Source organism: Podarcis muralis, chromosome 6 (genome assembly GCF_964188315.1).
Source record: "Podarcis muralis chromosome 6, rPodMur119.hap1.1, whole genome shotgun sequence".
NCBI lineage: Eukaryota > Metazoa > Chordata > Lepidosauria > Squamata > Lacertidae > Podarcis > Podarcis muralis.
This window is the reverse complement of record NC_135660.1, coordinates 14,122,025-14,135,342: the sequence shown is the minus strand read 5'-3', so window position 1 is coordinate 14,135,342 and position 13,318 is coordinate 14,122,025. Positions and strand designations below refer to the sequence as shown.

Sequence of the window (13,318 nt, the reverse complement as noted above, 5' to 3'; positions counted from 1 at the left end):
TTCTTTTTTTGGAAAAACAATTCTGCACTTACTGGGGAAAAAATGTGAATGTTGGATTTTGCCCTACGCCATGTCAGACTCATTGGCCCATCGATCTCAGGATCAGGGCCAGCCCAGGACATTTTGCTACTAGAGGAAAAAAAATAAAAATAGCACATACCATTGCTGCTGCTGCCTCCTCTTCCACCTCCTCTGTGTGCCTACAGCCCACCTCTGCCCACCCACTCTTGCCTGCCCACCCACTGCCTTGGGTAGTCCATTATTAGTCGTCTGGGCTAAGTCAACGGTTGACAAAGCCTTGGGTCTATTTTTGTTGTTGTTGGAAAAAGGCATCTACACTATCAGCCATCATCACATCTTGAGGAAACGAATCTCGTCTGTTACTTTTGCATCGCCAGAACTGCTTACATTTGTTTGCCTTAATTCCTGCTGCCAATCAATTTAATTGATTGAGTTCTGGGGTTGTTTTTTTTTTTTGTTTGAGTGTGAGAGAGAGAGAGGACGCCTCCTCGCAGCCTTGACTGTTAATTTTAGCAGCAAAGCCGTGAAGCTATGTGAAGCAGAGCCCAAACGACCCACCATTAAAAAAAAAAAATTGCCCTGGTACTCAGACATTGATCTCCACTCTCAATTTTGTACATTCTGTCATGCAGCTCTTACAAGTGTTAGCTAGGCGCTCAATTTAGTAGTAACAGAATACAAGTTATTACTAAGCAGGGCTGGCCCTACCATTAGGCAGAGTGAGATGGCGGATTCAAGCAGCTGATTGGCAAGGGCAGCAAATTTGGATGTATTATTCTTGAATTTTTAGCGGAAAGGGAGGAAAGAGAGTGGGATTATTTGTCTCTAGGGTCAAAATAACTCTACCAACCTTGGAGACTATGCACTTAAGTCTGCCAGGTGAATAGTACCCTGGGGGCAGGGGGGGGGACAATTTGTCTCTCCACCGCTGGGTGCTTCCTTTAATCTGTCTCGAGTTATAGAATCATAGAAATGTAGAGTTGGAAGGGACCCCAAGGTTCATCTAGTCCAACCCCCTGCAATGCAGGAATCCTGCGCACGGGCGTCCCTGGGCAGGCTTGAACCACCAACCTTCCGGTCAACAGCCAGACCCACTGACCCACTGTGCCACAGGAGGGCTTCTGACATTTTCTGAACCTTCCAACAGTCTTATCAATTTGATTCCCTCCCCCTCTTTCTTTTTTCCTTTCTCCTTCTGTGTTGGAACTCCTATTTGGGGACTTCCCTGGCTTTTTTCTGGCCCATGTAGGACCAGTCTGGATAGTTAGCCTTGGTGAAGACTTGACGTTTTCATCCCCAAAAAAGTTTTTGATTGAGTTCCACTGAAATGAGGCTGCATTTTAATGTTTTAATGTTGTATTTTAATCTTGCTTTTATATTTGGTGTTAGCCGCCCTGAGCCCAGTCTTGGCTGGGGAGGGCGGGGTATAATTATTATTATTATTATTATTATTATTATTATTATTATTATTATTAAGCCCCTTCTTTCTTCTTCTTTTCTTTGGCAATCACTCATAGCCGAGTAAGATTGTCTTCCATGAACACGGCCTAATCACCTTTAGGCAACTCTTCCAATAAACTGTTTCCTTCACTGATCCATGTGTTGTAACAAGGGACAAAGAGATGCATCACCAGAATCCTACTGAGTGGCATCAAATATCTTCTTCTTCGGTGATCACTCATAGCCGAGTAAGATTGTCTTCCATGAACACAGTTTTAACAATGAGTCTGTAAATGACTGTGGAGGCCAATTCTGGATCCACATGTCCTTCCACAGTGGGGACATACGGTAGGTTTTCGGGTGGGAGTTGATCACGGTGAGGGTTTGCCAAACGTGTCTTCCTCTTAGTACTTATCTCCCTATGAGTTTGGGCATCTTCAAAGTCCATTAGTCTTAGGTCGGTGCTTAAGTCCATCCATTTCAGTAGTTTTAGTATGACTAACTTTGGATATAACCCTGAGGTCCAGCTATGAGGGCCTTCTGGCGGTTCCCTCACTGTGAGAAGTGAAGTTACAGGGAACCAGGCAGAGGACTTTCTTGGTAGTGGTGCCTGCCCTGTGGAACTCCCTCCCATCAGATGTCAAGGAAATAAACAACTATCTGACTTTTAGAAGACACCTGAAGGCAGCCCTGTTCCGGGAAGTTTTTTATGTATGATGTTTTATTGTATTTTTAATATTTTGTTGGGAGCTGCCCAGAGTGGCTGGGGAAGCCTAGCTGGATGGGTGAGGTATAAATAATAAATAATAATTGTTGTTGTTGTTGTTGTTATTACCTTTAACTTTTGGTCAGCAGAGTTCCCACTCTCTTAATTATTTTACCCTTTTTTTGTACCTGTTCTTACCCTGTGATGCCCTCTTTTTGTGATTGGCCCACCAGACTCTTTCGTCTTCCCAACAGATTTTCCCAGCAATGGATGAGGTGGTGGAGCAGATGTATGGAGCTGTCCTCTTAGTACTGGTCTCACTACAGCATGACAGGCCTGGGGCAAGGCAGGGTGATGGTCTGGCTGCGCAGATGGACCAGCAGGGATGCTGGATTGGCTCTGCTGGTGCAACATGGAGGTCCAACTTTGCTGCTGCCCTTCCTTACCTCAGCCCCATCCAGGTACTCTTCCATTTGCCTTGGCACTTTCCCCCAGAAAAACCCATGGTTTAGTGCTGAACCAGATCAGGTTTTCCATGGATCAACATTTATTTTGATTTAGCACTAAAGAATGTGTTTTCTGGGGGGGCGTGGTGGGGCAGAGGTAAAATCGCTTGGACGCATGCTTTTTAGGCCCAAGACAAGCAGATGTGCGGATGATCCATGTTTGGAGTGTGGTGCCTGCTTCCTTTGAAGACTTCCGGTGTCACCTAAAGTGCTTATATAGACCAGGCATAGGCAAACTCGGCCCTCCAGATGTTTTGGGTCTACAACTCCCATCATCCCTAACTAACAGAACCAGTGGTCAGGGGTGATGGGAATTGTAGTCTCAAAACATCTGGAGGGCTGAGTCTGCCTATTTTAGGTTATATTTTAGGGATTAAGATTTAACATATATTTTTAACTGCTGCTATATCTGTATTGTCTCTGTTATACCCAATTGCAAATTCAAATTTATCACTATCTTTTTTTGACTTTCTTGTGGAATTTGGAACTTAACAGGTTAAGTTTTACCCATGATGCCACAGCATTCTGACATCAGCTTTTAGAAGCTGGGAGGAGCTGGGAGGAGTTACGTTCAGTTTCTCTCTGTGTGTCTGAGAGAGAGGCATGTTATGCAATGGCTGCCAGCAGCGATGGCTGAACTGTTTCAATAAAGAGCTGTAAATAGACAAACCGGACTGCGTGTGTTTGTCAAAGGACGTGATAGTTTTCCCGCTGTGTCCAACTCTGCTAAGCCGTGAACTGGAGGGAGCAACAATGGCGCAGCTGAGGGAAGCGCGCCGGACGGCAGTAACGGCAGTAAAGAGCTAAAAGCTAATTGTGGTTCGTAAATCAATTAGCTGGGGTCACGCCAAACAATCAATAAACTTCAGAGGTTATGGATCCTTAATCACCAATCGTAAAGCTATTACGGGAGCTTTGAAGTTGCGGTTTAGAGCAACGGAGCACGGCAGGAGACGGAGGCCGGAATCTGAGGCAAGCGGCTAGCTGAAAGGTCTGCCTGTGCTGAGAGCTCGGAGCTGAAGAGCAGCTGGAAAATCGTTTCTCCGGACGGGTGCTGGATAAGCTGTGAGTAAGCTTGGGGCCCCTTGGGAGAACGGGAAAAGATGGCAGAAAGCCAGGATATACCAGTGGAAAAGCTCACTCTAAAGAGTTGGGCAACCTGGAGGCAAAGAATAAAGGGGTGGTTCCTGGTCCATGGGCTTTGGGAAGCAAGCCAGAGGGAGCCACTACCACCAACCCCCAGCGCTAAAGCGGCTGGAGACGTTGCAGGCTGTGAAGCTGCGTTGCCGGAAGATAGCCAGCAGAAAATGCAAAGAGAGCTGGATATGCTCAAAGCATGCGTTGATGCATCGCTGAGACCCCACTTGGAGGGTGTGAAATCAGCGTGGGCGGCCTGGAATGTGCTGAAAGGTGTGTGCGAAGCTTCAGCGGGAGGCCAGAGCCCTGCAGACGCTGGACTAGAAGCCCCTATTCCCCAATCAGCCTCAAGGAGCGCTGGTGCGCAGATCGGGGGGGGGCAAAGGGTTCCAAAGGCAAGTTTAAGAAACTTTCCACTTGTGCTGAAACGAAGAGCAGCTTCAAGGGGGGCGAGGCTGGTGGGAGGCGCCGTTCCAGAAGGAGGAAGGCCAGGCCAGCTGGGAGCCCCGGGCAGTGTTTTTCCACTGAGGTTCGTTGTTGCTACATTTGCAAGTCAGCTGACCACGTACGTCGAGATTGCCCCCACCGGAGCAGAGAGGCAAGGCAGGAATTTGCCAAGGACACCTCTCATGGGAACCAGTCGGGTTTCCATGGCAACAGGCCTGGGAAGACAGGCAGGCGTGGAACTGAGTCTGGTGGACGTGACAGACACCAGGAGGATTCTTATCAACTCGCAGCTAGTCTGGCTTTGTCTGGGGACAGCTCAACCAGCTGTGGGACAGGCTCAGAGCTTTGTTTTGTAATTGACTCTGCAGCAAATTGCAATTTGATTCCAGATACTCCTGCTGTCGAGATGTGGAATTGCAAGGCAATTCCGGCTGGGAAAACTGTACTTTTTGCAAATGGACAGAAAAAGAATGTAACCAATACTGGCAAAATGTATGTTCCTATTTTACAGGAAAAGTTGGACTTTTGGACCGTTCCTGGGATGCACCACTGTCTTTTATCTGTGCCTTATTTGTTGAAAAAGGGGTTTAAGGTTTGTTTCGAAGATGCTGTCTGCACAATCTCCAAAGGAGGGAGGATATTTGCCAAGGTTGAAAAGGGGCAAAATGATCTCTTTGTTCTTAAAACACCTCTGGAGGGTGAGGGGAAGGCTGGGAAAGCACAGGCTTTACGTGCAAAAATCAACAACCACGAGCAATGTGCTCATGCGTGGCATACAAAAACAGCTCATGGTTCCCTAGAGGAACTGCAGGTGCTGCCTGAGGTTTCCAAAGGTTGTAAAATTACAGAATGTGGATATGCTGTAAGTTGTGAAACCTGCAGGCTGGCAAAGGTAAAAGGATGCGGTTATCCAAAGGTGAAGAGGGTAACCGCAAAACCTTTTGAGCTGGTCCACATAGATTTGTGGGGTCCTGTAAGGGAAGCAAGTCTGGGAGGTGCAAGGTTTCTCCTGACGGTGCAGGATAATTTTACACAGAACACTTGGACCCATGGTCTCAAATCCAAAGATGATGCAGCACAGCTGATCAAAAGATGGATTGAGGAGGTGGAACAAAGATTTTCCACCAGAGTGCAAGCGGTGACCAGTGATAGAGGAGCTCAATTTACAGGGTCTGCTTTGCAGAAATTCTTTCACAAGAAAGGGATACGTCACACAGTGACTTCACCCAATCAGAGAGGGGTGGCAGAGCTGAGAAGTGAGGCTCTGGTTCAGGCTGCACAGGTGATGCTGGCAGATGCTGGGTTACCTCCAAGGTTTTGGCTGGAGGAAATCAAGTATGTGGGCTTCACCTGGAATCGTACCTACAATTCACTGGTAGGTGACACACCTTTTGGGTTGTTGCATGGCAGGAAACCCCAGATTCATTTTTTGCGAATGTTTGGTGCAAGTGCGTCTGTGCCGGTACCTACTGCTTTGCAGGGGCCAGATGGATCCAAGTTCCAGAAAATGATCTTCTGCGGGTATGAGCCAGCAGCACGTGCATGGAGGTTTGCATATCCTTCAGGTGATCAGAGTAAGGTGCTGATCAGTAAACGCGCTGAGTTCTATGAGCAGGATAAAAGGTCAAAAACTGCTGTCCAGCGTGATCTGCTCTCAGAATGCCTGTCTGATTCTGAGGAGGAAAGGGAAGCAGAGGCTGATCCCAGTGATGAGGACCAGGTCCAGGATCAGGGTTCAGAATCCGATGATGACGATCAGGTCACTGAACAAAGTCAGGAGCAGGATGAGGTTTCGGTAGCTTCTCCACAAGATGTTAAGAGAGCACCCAAAAGCGAGCCTAGTTCTCCTGTGAGTGTAATGGAGAGGATTCGAAAACGCTTTAAGTCAGAGGGGGAATCCCGTGATGCTGAGGACACACCTTCTGGTGGCGGTGAGTCAGAAGTAACATCTGAGTTTGTGCCTAGAAGGTCCAGTCGCACAACAAAGGGTGTTCCACCTGAAAGATATCAGGCCACAAGTGCGTGGATAGGTTTCGCACAGTGTGATTCTGAGAGTGTTGAAGGGGTTCAACAGGTGCCTGGGAAAAATGCTGGAAAGAGGCACAAGGCAAAGGGAAAGGTGTTGAACTCAAAAGGGTCTTGTCAGAATGCGCGGCAAAGGGGTGTGTGGAATTTGGAACTTAACAGGTTAAGTTTTACCCATGATGCCACAGCATTCTGACATCAGCTTTTAGAAGCTGGGAGGAGCTGGGAGGAGTTACGTTCAGTTTCTCTCTGTGTGTCTGAGAGAGAGGCATGTTATGCAATGGCTGCCAGCAGCGATGGCTGAACTGTTTCAATAAAGAGCTGTAAATAGACAAACCGGACTGCGTGTGTTTGTCAAAGGACGTGATAGTTTTCCCGCTGTGTCCAACTCTGCTAAGCCGTGAACTGGAGGGAGCAACAATGGCGCAGCTTTTGAAGAAGTGTGCCGGACCCGTTGTAAACTGCTGATTGACGTTCGTAAAGTAATCAGAGGTCACGGCTCATCGATCAAGCTCTGCAGATCGAATTTCGTCACATTTCTATGCCTGATATAGACTGAGCAGGTATTATGGGGGATATATGTTTACAAGCTGCACACAAGCAATCCGAGACGACACGCGTTCATAGTGCCTAAATGTACGGTATCCAGCTTCTTTTGCATCCTTGATATGGGCAAAATGAGTTTAGTTCGCCTTAATCTAATCACCTGGCTAATCACCTGGCAAGCCTAGACTCAGGTTATGCCCTATATATAGAGGACAAATAGCTCAGTCAGTAGAGCATGAGACTCTTAATCTCAGAGCCGTGGGTTCAAGCCCCACATTGGGCGAAAGATTCGTCCCTTCCAGCTCTACAGTTCTACGATTCTATGATCTTTACATGGATATTTGAAGTAGCCCTATCCTGCACCAGTCCTTCTCCCTTCTGTGTTATGACTTTTTAAAATTAGGTAAAGGTAAAGGGACCCTGACCATTAGGTCTAGTTGTGGCCGACTCTGGGGTTGCGCCGCTCATCTCGCTTTATTGGCTGAGGGAGCCGGCGTACAGCTTCCGGGTCATGTGGCCAGCATGACAAAGCCACTTCTGGCGAACCAGAGCAACACACGGAAATGCCGTTTGCCTTCCCGCCGGAGCGGTACCTATTTATCTACTTGCACTTTGACGTGCTTTTGAACTGCTAGGTTGGCAGGAGCTGGGAGCGAGCAATGGGAGCTCACCCCGTCGCGGGGATTTGAACCGCCGACCTGATTGGCAAGTCGTAGGCTCTGTGGTTTAATCCACAGCGCCACCCGCATCCCTTTTTAAAAATTATTATTATTAAAAAGATCGTAAGCCTGAGGGTAGGGACTGTCTTGTTTTGATTGTATGTAAGGTGCTCTGGGAGCCTTTTTGGCTGACGGGTGGGGTACGAATGTTCCAAACAAACAAACACAAACAAAAAGTTGAGAAAAGCATCACCAGAGCTTTGCTTTTCTCGGGAAAGAAAGGCACATATGATTTCTATGGGAGTCAAGAAGCCAGTTCCTGTGATCAGGGGTTCATTCTTAATGGAGGGGAAACAAAGAAAGAAAGAAAGAAAGAAAGAAAGAAAGAAAGAAAGAAAGAGATGGGCCATATGTCACACCCCATAATCCTTCCACACTTCAGCCAACAGAATTAAGCAATTTTCTGACAGGTTACCTGCACAGGCTGCCAGGGCGCTGTGCACAATGCAATTTATCCGGACGCTTCCGCTCAGGTGAGCCTTAAAGGTAGCATTGGAATTCTTCTGCCTGGCTTCCGCTGCCTAATAGGAATCTAAGTGATAACTGGTGGGAGGGCGCTGAAGCATTCATGCATTTGGAATCACCAGATGTACGCCGACGCCCTGGAATTTCCCAGTTGCATGAAGCAGAAGGCCAGAAGTCCCCCCAACTTTGAGAATTCACCTGTAAGCAGGCTAGTGAGGGGCGGCTCAAGGGCGAGTGTTGGTTATCTCACCAGGACTGTCAAAGAGTGGTCTCTCTCCCAGTCGGTTCGCCACCGCTTCTCCCCTCTCTCTCCAGGTAAACAACAGTCACCCACCTGCTCAGAAGCTAGAATTGCAGCCCCTGCCCCACCCAGCAAGCTGTTTCTGCATAACACCTATTCTGCACCCAGTGGACTAGGGGACTAGGCTAGTCCCCTAAACGTTCCCAGTAAATTAGAGTATTAAAGTATTATAGCCTGGTGCCTCCTTCCCAAAGCCCAGGAAGCTTCTGACCAGCTTAGGAAGGGAAGCATGATGCTCACGCTAATCTCTGGCCCTAACCATTTCCCTATGAAAAATTGCACCGCATGCCACTGTCTGCACCAGCTACACTGGGTGCTGCTACATTTTGAGGTTTGGTTTTAAGTGGTGGTGGTTTCATGTGCTTGGATGAAATTGTGTTTTCCTGTATGGACGAGCCTTCCCTGGTTTCCATCCAGCTACTGGGCACTGTTGGGAAAGTAAGCAATGGATTAAATGGCTCTTTGGGCCCTTTAAATGGGTCTTTGGCTCTCTTGTGCAGCCTTCAGGGACTTTTTTTTTATTAAGGAAAGCATTTGTCCCCAGCCACAGATGTTCACTTAAGTATTCTTCCTCCCCAGCCCTTCCCTTCATCTCCTGTAGACAGCTGGAAGGATGCCAGCGTTGTCACAGACTAATGCATCTGCTCGAGCCCATGATTTTGTAACCTTTAAGTTAGCATGCGGCAATGTTTCATTTTATGACCTTCCCAAGAAAATTCCACAAGGCTCAAAGGGTGCAGGATGCTGCTGCTGCTGCTGCTGGAATTTCAATGCGCGGCAAGGTGACTCAGGCTCTTGGAGTCCCCTGAACAGGAGCTGCAACATCTGTGGCCTTGGGGTGGCATCTCAACAACTACCCTTCAAGATGGCTACAGAACTGGTTTCTCCGTTGCGGAAGATCTCCTAAGATTTTAAGTAGAGTTGGTGTCTGCTTAGAGTCTGTATGGAATATGCCTGTATGTATTTGAATGTGTATTGTTGAGGGTTCAACATTGGGAAATTTCACAGAGCTATACTGAAGCTAAAAGGAGCTCTCTGAGTACATATGGGTTGATAATTAACTGTTGATGTTCTCTGTTAGCTCTCACATGTTGTTTAACTTTAGATCATGTGAGAGAGGTATTCGACTGCAAATCACCATCTTGAAGAGCTGGTCTTTGAGCCTTTCTCTGGAAGCCACAGAGAACTAAGGATGTGCTAATGAGTTCTTCCTTGAAGAGAAAACAACTCCAGGCTAATGGAGGCTGTGGAGAGAGACAGACCTAAATCATCACGGGAATTTGACTTATACTGAGTCAGACTCTTGGACAAACTAGCTCAGTACTGTCAACACAGAATGGCAGCAGCTTTCCAGGGTTTGAGATAGGAATCTGGTCCGCCATATCTGGAGACATGAGACCTTGGAGGGAGGGGCACAGCTCAGTAGCAGAGCATCTACCTTGCAAGCAGAAGTCCCAAATTCAATCCCCAATGACACTTCCAGGGAGGGTTGGGAGAGGCTCCTGCCTGAAATCTGGGAGAGCTGCTGGTGGTCAGTGGCAATAATATGGAGCTAGGTGGACCAATGGTCTTGCTCAGTGTAAGGCAGCTTACTGTGTGTATGTGGAACCTTCTGCATGCAAAGCAGTTGCATTACCACTGAGCTACACAGCCCTTCCCCAAGGGCCCCCAGTATGGAACCTGGCAGCATCAACAGAATTGTGAGAGCCTCGTTTTACTTTGATAGGACACAGTAACAACATGATAGATTAGTTAGTGCTGTCAGCTGATTAAATGATTATAGTTGATTAATCACCTGCTTTTTAACCAATTAAGTGATTAGATAATTGATTGAATTTAAATTAATCTGCATATCACCAAAGCATCAGCTTCTCAGAAATCTATGTTAAACTTTCCTCCTTGTTGTTTTGGTTTCCATAAAGGTCTGTGTTTGGAGTTTTTAACGTAGGGAATGTTTTTGAAGTGCTAGATGCCCTCTTGGTCTGCTTCCTCATTCTATGAAATGGGTACAAAAAAAATTGAAATTATTAGCTGTGAGGATAGGTGGCTGTTTTTAGATGTCCGTCATGTTTTTAAACCCCTTCATGGATCACTGTTTTGCCGTGGCGAGGGCAGCATCTTAAAAAGCAGAGACATCACCTTGCCAACAAAGGTCCGTATAGTTAAAGCTATGGTCTTCCCAGTAGCGATGTATGGAAGTGAGAGCTGGACAATAAAGAAGGCTGACCGTCGAAGAATTGATGCTTTTGAATTATGGTGCTGGAGGATACTCTTGAGAGTCCCATGGACTGCAAGAAGATCAAACCTATCCATTCTGAAGGAAATCAGCCCTGAGTGCTCACTGGAAGGACGGATCGTGAAGCTGAGGCTCCAATACTTTGGCCACCTCATGAGAAGAGAAGACTCCCTGGAAAAGACCCTGATGTTGGGAAAGATGGCACAAGGAGAAGGATGACAGAGGACGAGATGGTTGGACAGTGGTCTCGAAGCTACCAGCATGAGTTTGACCAAACTGTGGGAGGCAGTGGAAGACAGGAGTGCCTGGCGTGCTCTGGTCATTGGGGTCACGAAGAGTCGGGCACGACTAAACGACTAAACAACAACAACATGTTTTTAAATGTGCTTACTTCATTTTGGATTGTGATTTGGGCTTTGTTGTTTACCACCATCGCTTCCTACATAGGAAGCTGCCTTCTTCTGAGCCAGACCACTGGCCCATCTAGCTCAGTGTTGTCTACACTGAAGCAGCACTCCAGGGTTTCTCTCCCAGCCCTACCTAGAGATGCCACTCCAGGACTGAACCCAAGAAATTTTGCACAGCTTCTCATCCATTGCCCCATTCCCCACAGTCCCTTTGGGAGGAAGAGTGGGACAGAGATTTTAATAATATTTTTTATTACTATGAATGCATGAGTTCTGAAAAATATATTTCTCCTGTGCTATGCCTGGGGAAGCCATTCTGTTAGAAGTATTAACATCCTAAAGATATTTCCTCCCTCCACCACTGCAATGAAAAAATAATTTAAAAAACCCCCCTATAGATGAGCTTTTACTCCGAAAAAAACAAGATATATCTTCATTCCTTCGTTCAAGAGAGATCTGTTCTTCTAATTCAAGATGAGATTACTGGAAAGGGATTTTATAATATGATTGGCTTTTCTAAATTTCCTGTAAACAAGATGACAATCAGCGGCAATATTTTAAAATTTGTTGGCATGTAAGCTCTCGTTTTTTATCGGGGGCTGGGGGAGAGGCGATGGGTGGTCGGAGGAAAGCTACAGCACCTTCCTCTCCGGCTATTACTTAATATAAAAACAGACCAGCAAGCTATGGCCTAGATAATTAGATATGTTACACATTATTACATTAGCAGAGAGAAACTTATGGACACACACACACACACACACACAAACACACACACACTCTGTATATAATCAAAGCTCTTGGTAGAGTGGGGAGAAAAGGGGAGAGGTTCCTCTCCGTAGGCATGGATTTGTAGCTGTATTCTTCGTCTATTACTGTAGGTGTAATAATAATAATAATAATAATAATAATAATAATAATAATAATAATAATATATTTTTATTTATACCCCGCCCTTCCCGGTTCAAAAACTGGGCTCAGGGCAGCTAACAACAAATTTAAAACACTTAATTATAAAAGCAGCATAAAATACTGTATAAAAACATGAATAACAATAAAATTCCAAAATCAATTTAGGGGAAATAAGCATTAGATAATCGCCAGGAATGTGAACAAGGTCCCTCCATCAGCTTCAGCTGGTGGCTCAGCTGCACCCCTATCTAGACCAGGATATCCTACTTGGTCTATGCCTTGGTAACCTCTAGGTTAGATTACTGCCACACGTTATATGTAGGGCTGCCTCTGAAGACAGTTCAGAAACTTCGGCTGGTGCAGATTTCAGTGACCAGGTTGTTCACCGGGGCAAGACAGTTTGAGCATAAAACGCCAATTCTAGCCTGGCTGCACTGGCTGCCAGTTAGTTTTGGGGGCCAATTTCAAGTGCTGGTTTTGACCTACGAAACCTTAAATGGCTCAGGACCACCATTCCTCAAGGACTGTCTCTCCCAATAGGAACCAACTCAGACCCTGAGGTCATAATCGGAGACCTTTCTTCATGTGCCTCCTCCTCCTCCTCCAGAAGAAGAAGAAGAAGAAGAAGAAGAAGAAGAAGAAGAAGAAGAGGAGGAGTTTGGATTTGATATCCCACTTTATCACTACCCGAAGGAGTCTCAATGTGTCTAACATTCTCCTTCCCCTTCCTCCCCCACAACAAACACTCTGTGAGGTGAGTGGGGCTGAGAGACTTCAGAGAAGTGTGACTGGCCCAAGGTCACCCAGCAGCTGCATGTGGAGGAGCGGGGAAGCGAACCCGGTTCCCCAGATTACGAGTCTATTGCTCTTAACCACTACATCACACTGGCTCTCCAGAGGGCGTCAACATGAGAAACGGGGCCTTTTCTGCAGTGGCTTCCCACTTGTGGGCTGCCCTCCTCAGGGAGGCTCGCCGGGCACCTTCGTTACGTGTCTTTAGGCGTCAGACAAAAACGTTTACTCACTCTGCAGGAGCAAAAGCCCTGGTGTACACATGCGGAGTTTCTGAGTGCTTCACACTTCCTTTGCCGATTGAACCGCAATGAGGAGCGGGAGTCAGTTGGTCCGTTTTGTGCTTCTAAGACATGTGGAACCCCCTTGCAACGGATTTGAAATGAAACATTCCAACAGCAACTGCCCCACATTCCTGGCACTCTGGGACAGAGAAGGGAGGCTGGAATGAAATGCTCATGTTATTCATGTAATAAATACAGATTTTGCAAAGTAGGATGCCACGACACTTCCTTCATATGGAGTGCTATGAGTTAAGCGATGCAGTCCTATGCATGTCTACTCAGAAGTTGTTGGCATCCGTATTTCTTGAGAGACAATAGAAAGAGCCTTCAGGGGTGAAATCAAACCATTGGAGAGCTACAATGCCTGCTGTGGC

The 13,318-nt window shown here is 46.7% G+C and overlaps 1 protein-coding gene across 1 annotated transcript in view; it reads right to left on the bottom strand.

The window, feature by feature from the left end:
- The window catches only part of SPATA16 (spermatogenesis associated 16), a 165,541-nt gene extending 152,271 nt beyond the window's left edge, over positions 1–13,270 (bottom strand). Inside the window, exon 1 of the mRNA XM_028731597.2 lies at positions 12,894–13,270. The gene's annotated coding sequence lies outside the window, so the exon portion shown is untranslated. The remainder of the gene's footprint in view (positions 1–12,893) is intronic.
- Positions 13,271–13,318: the final 48 nt, after the last annotated feature.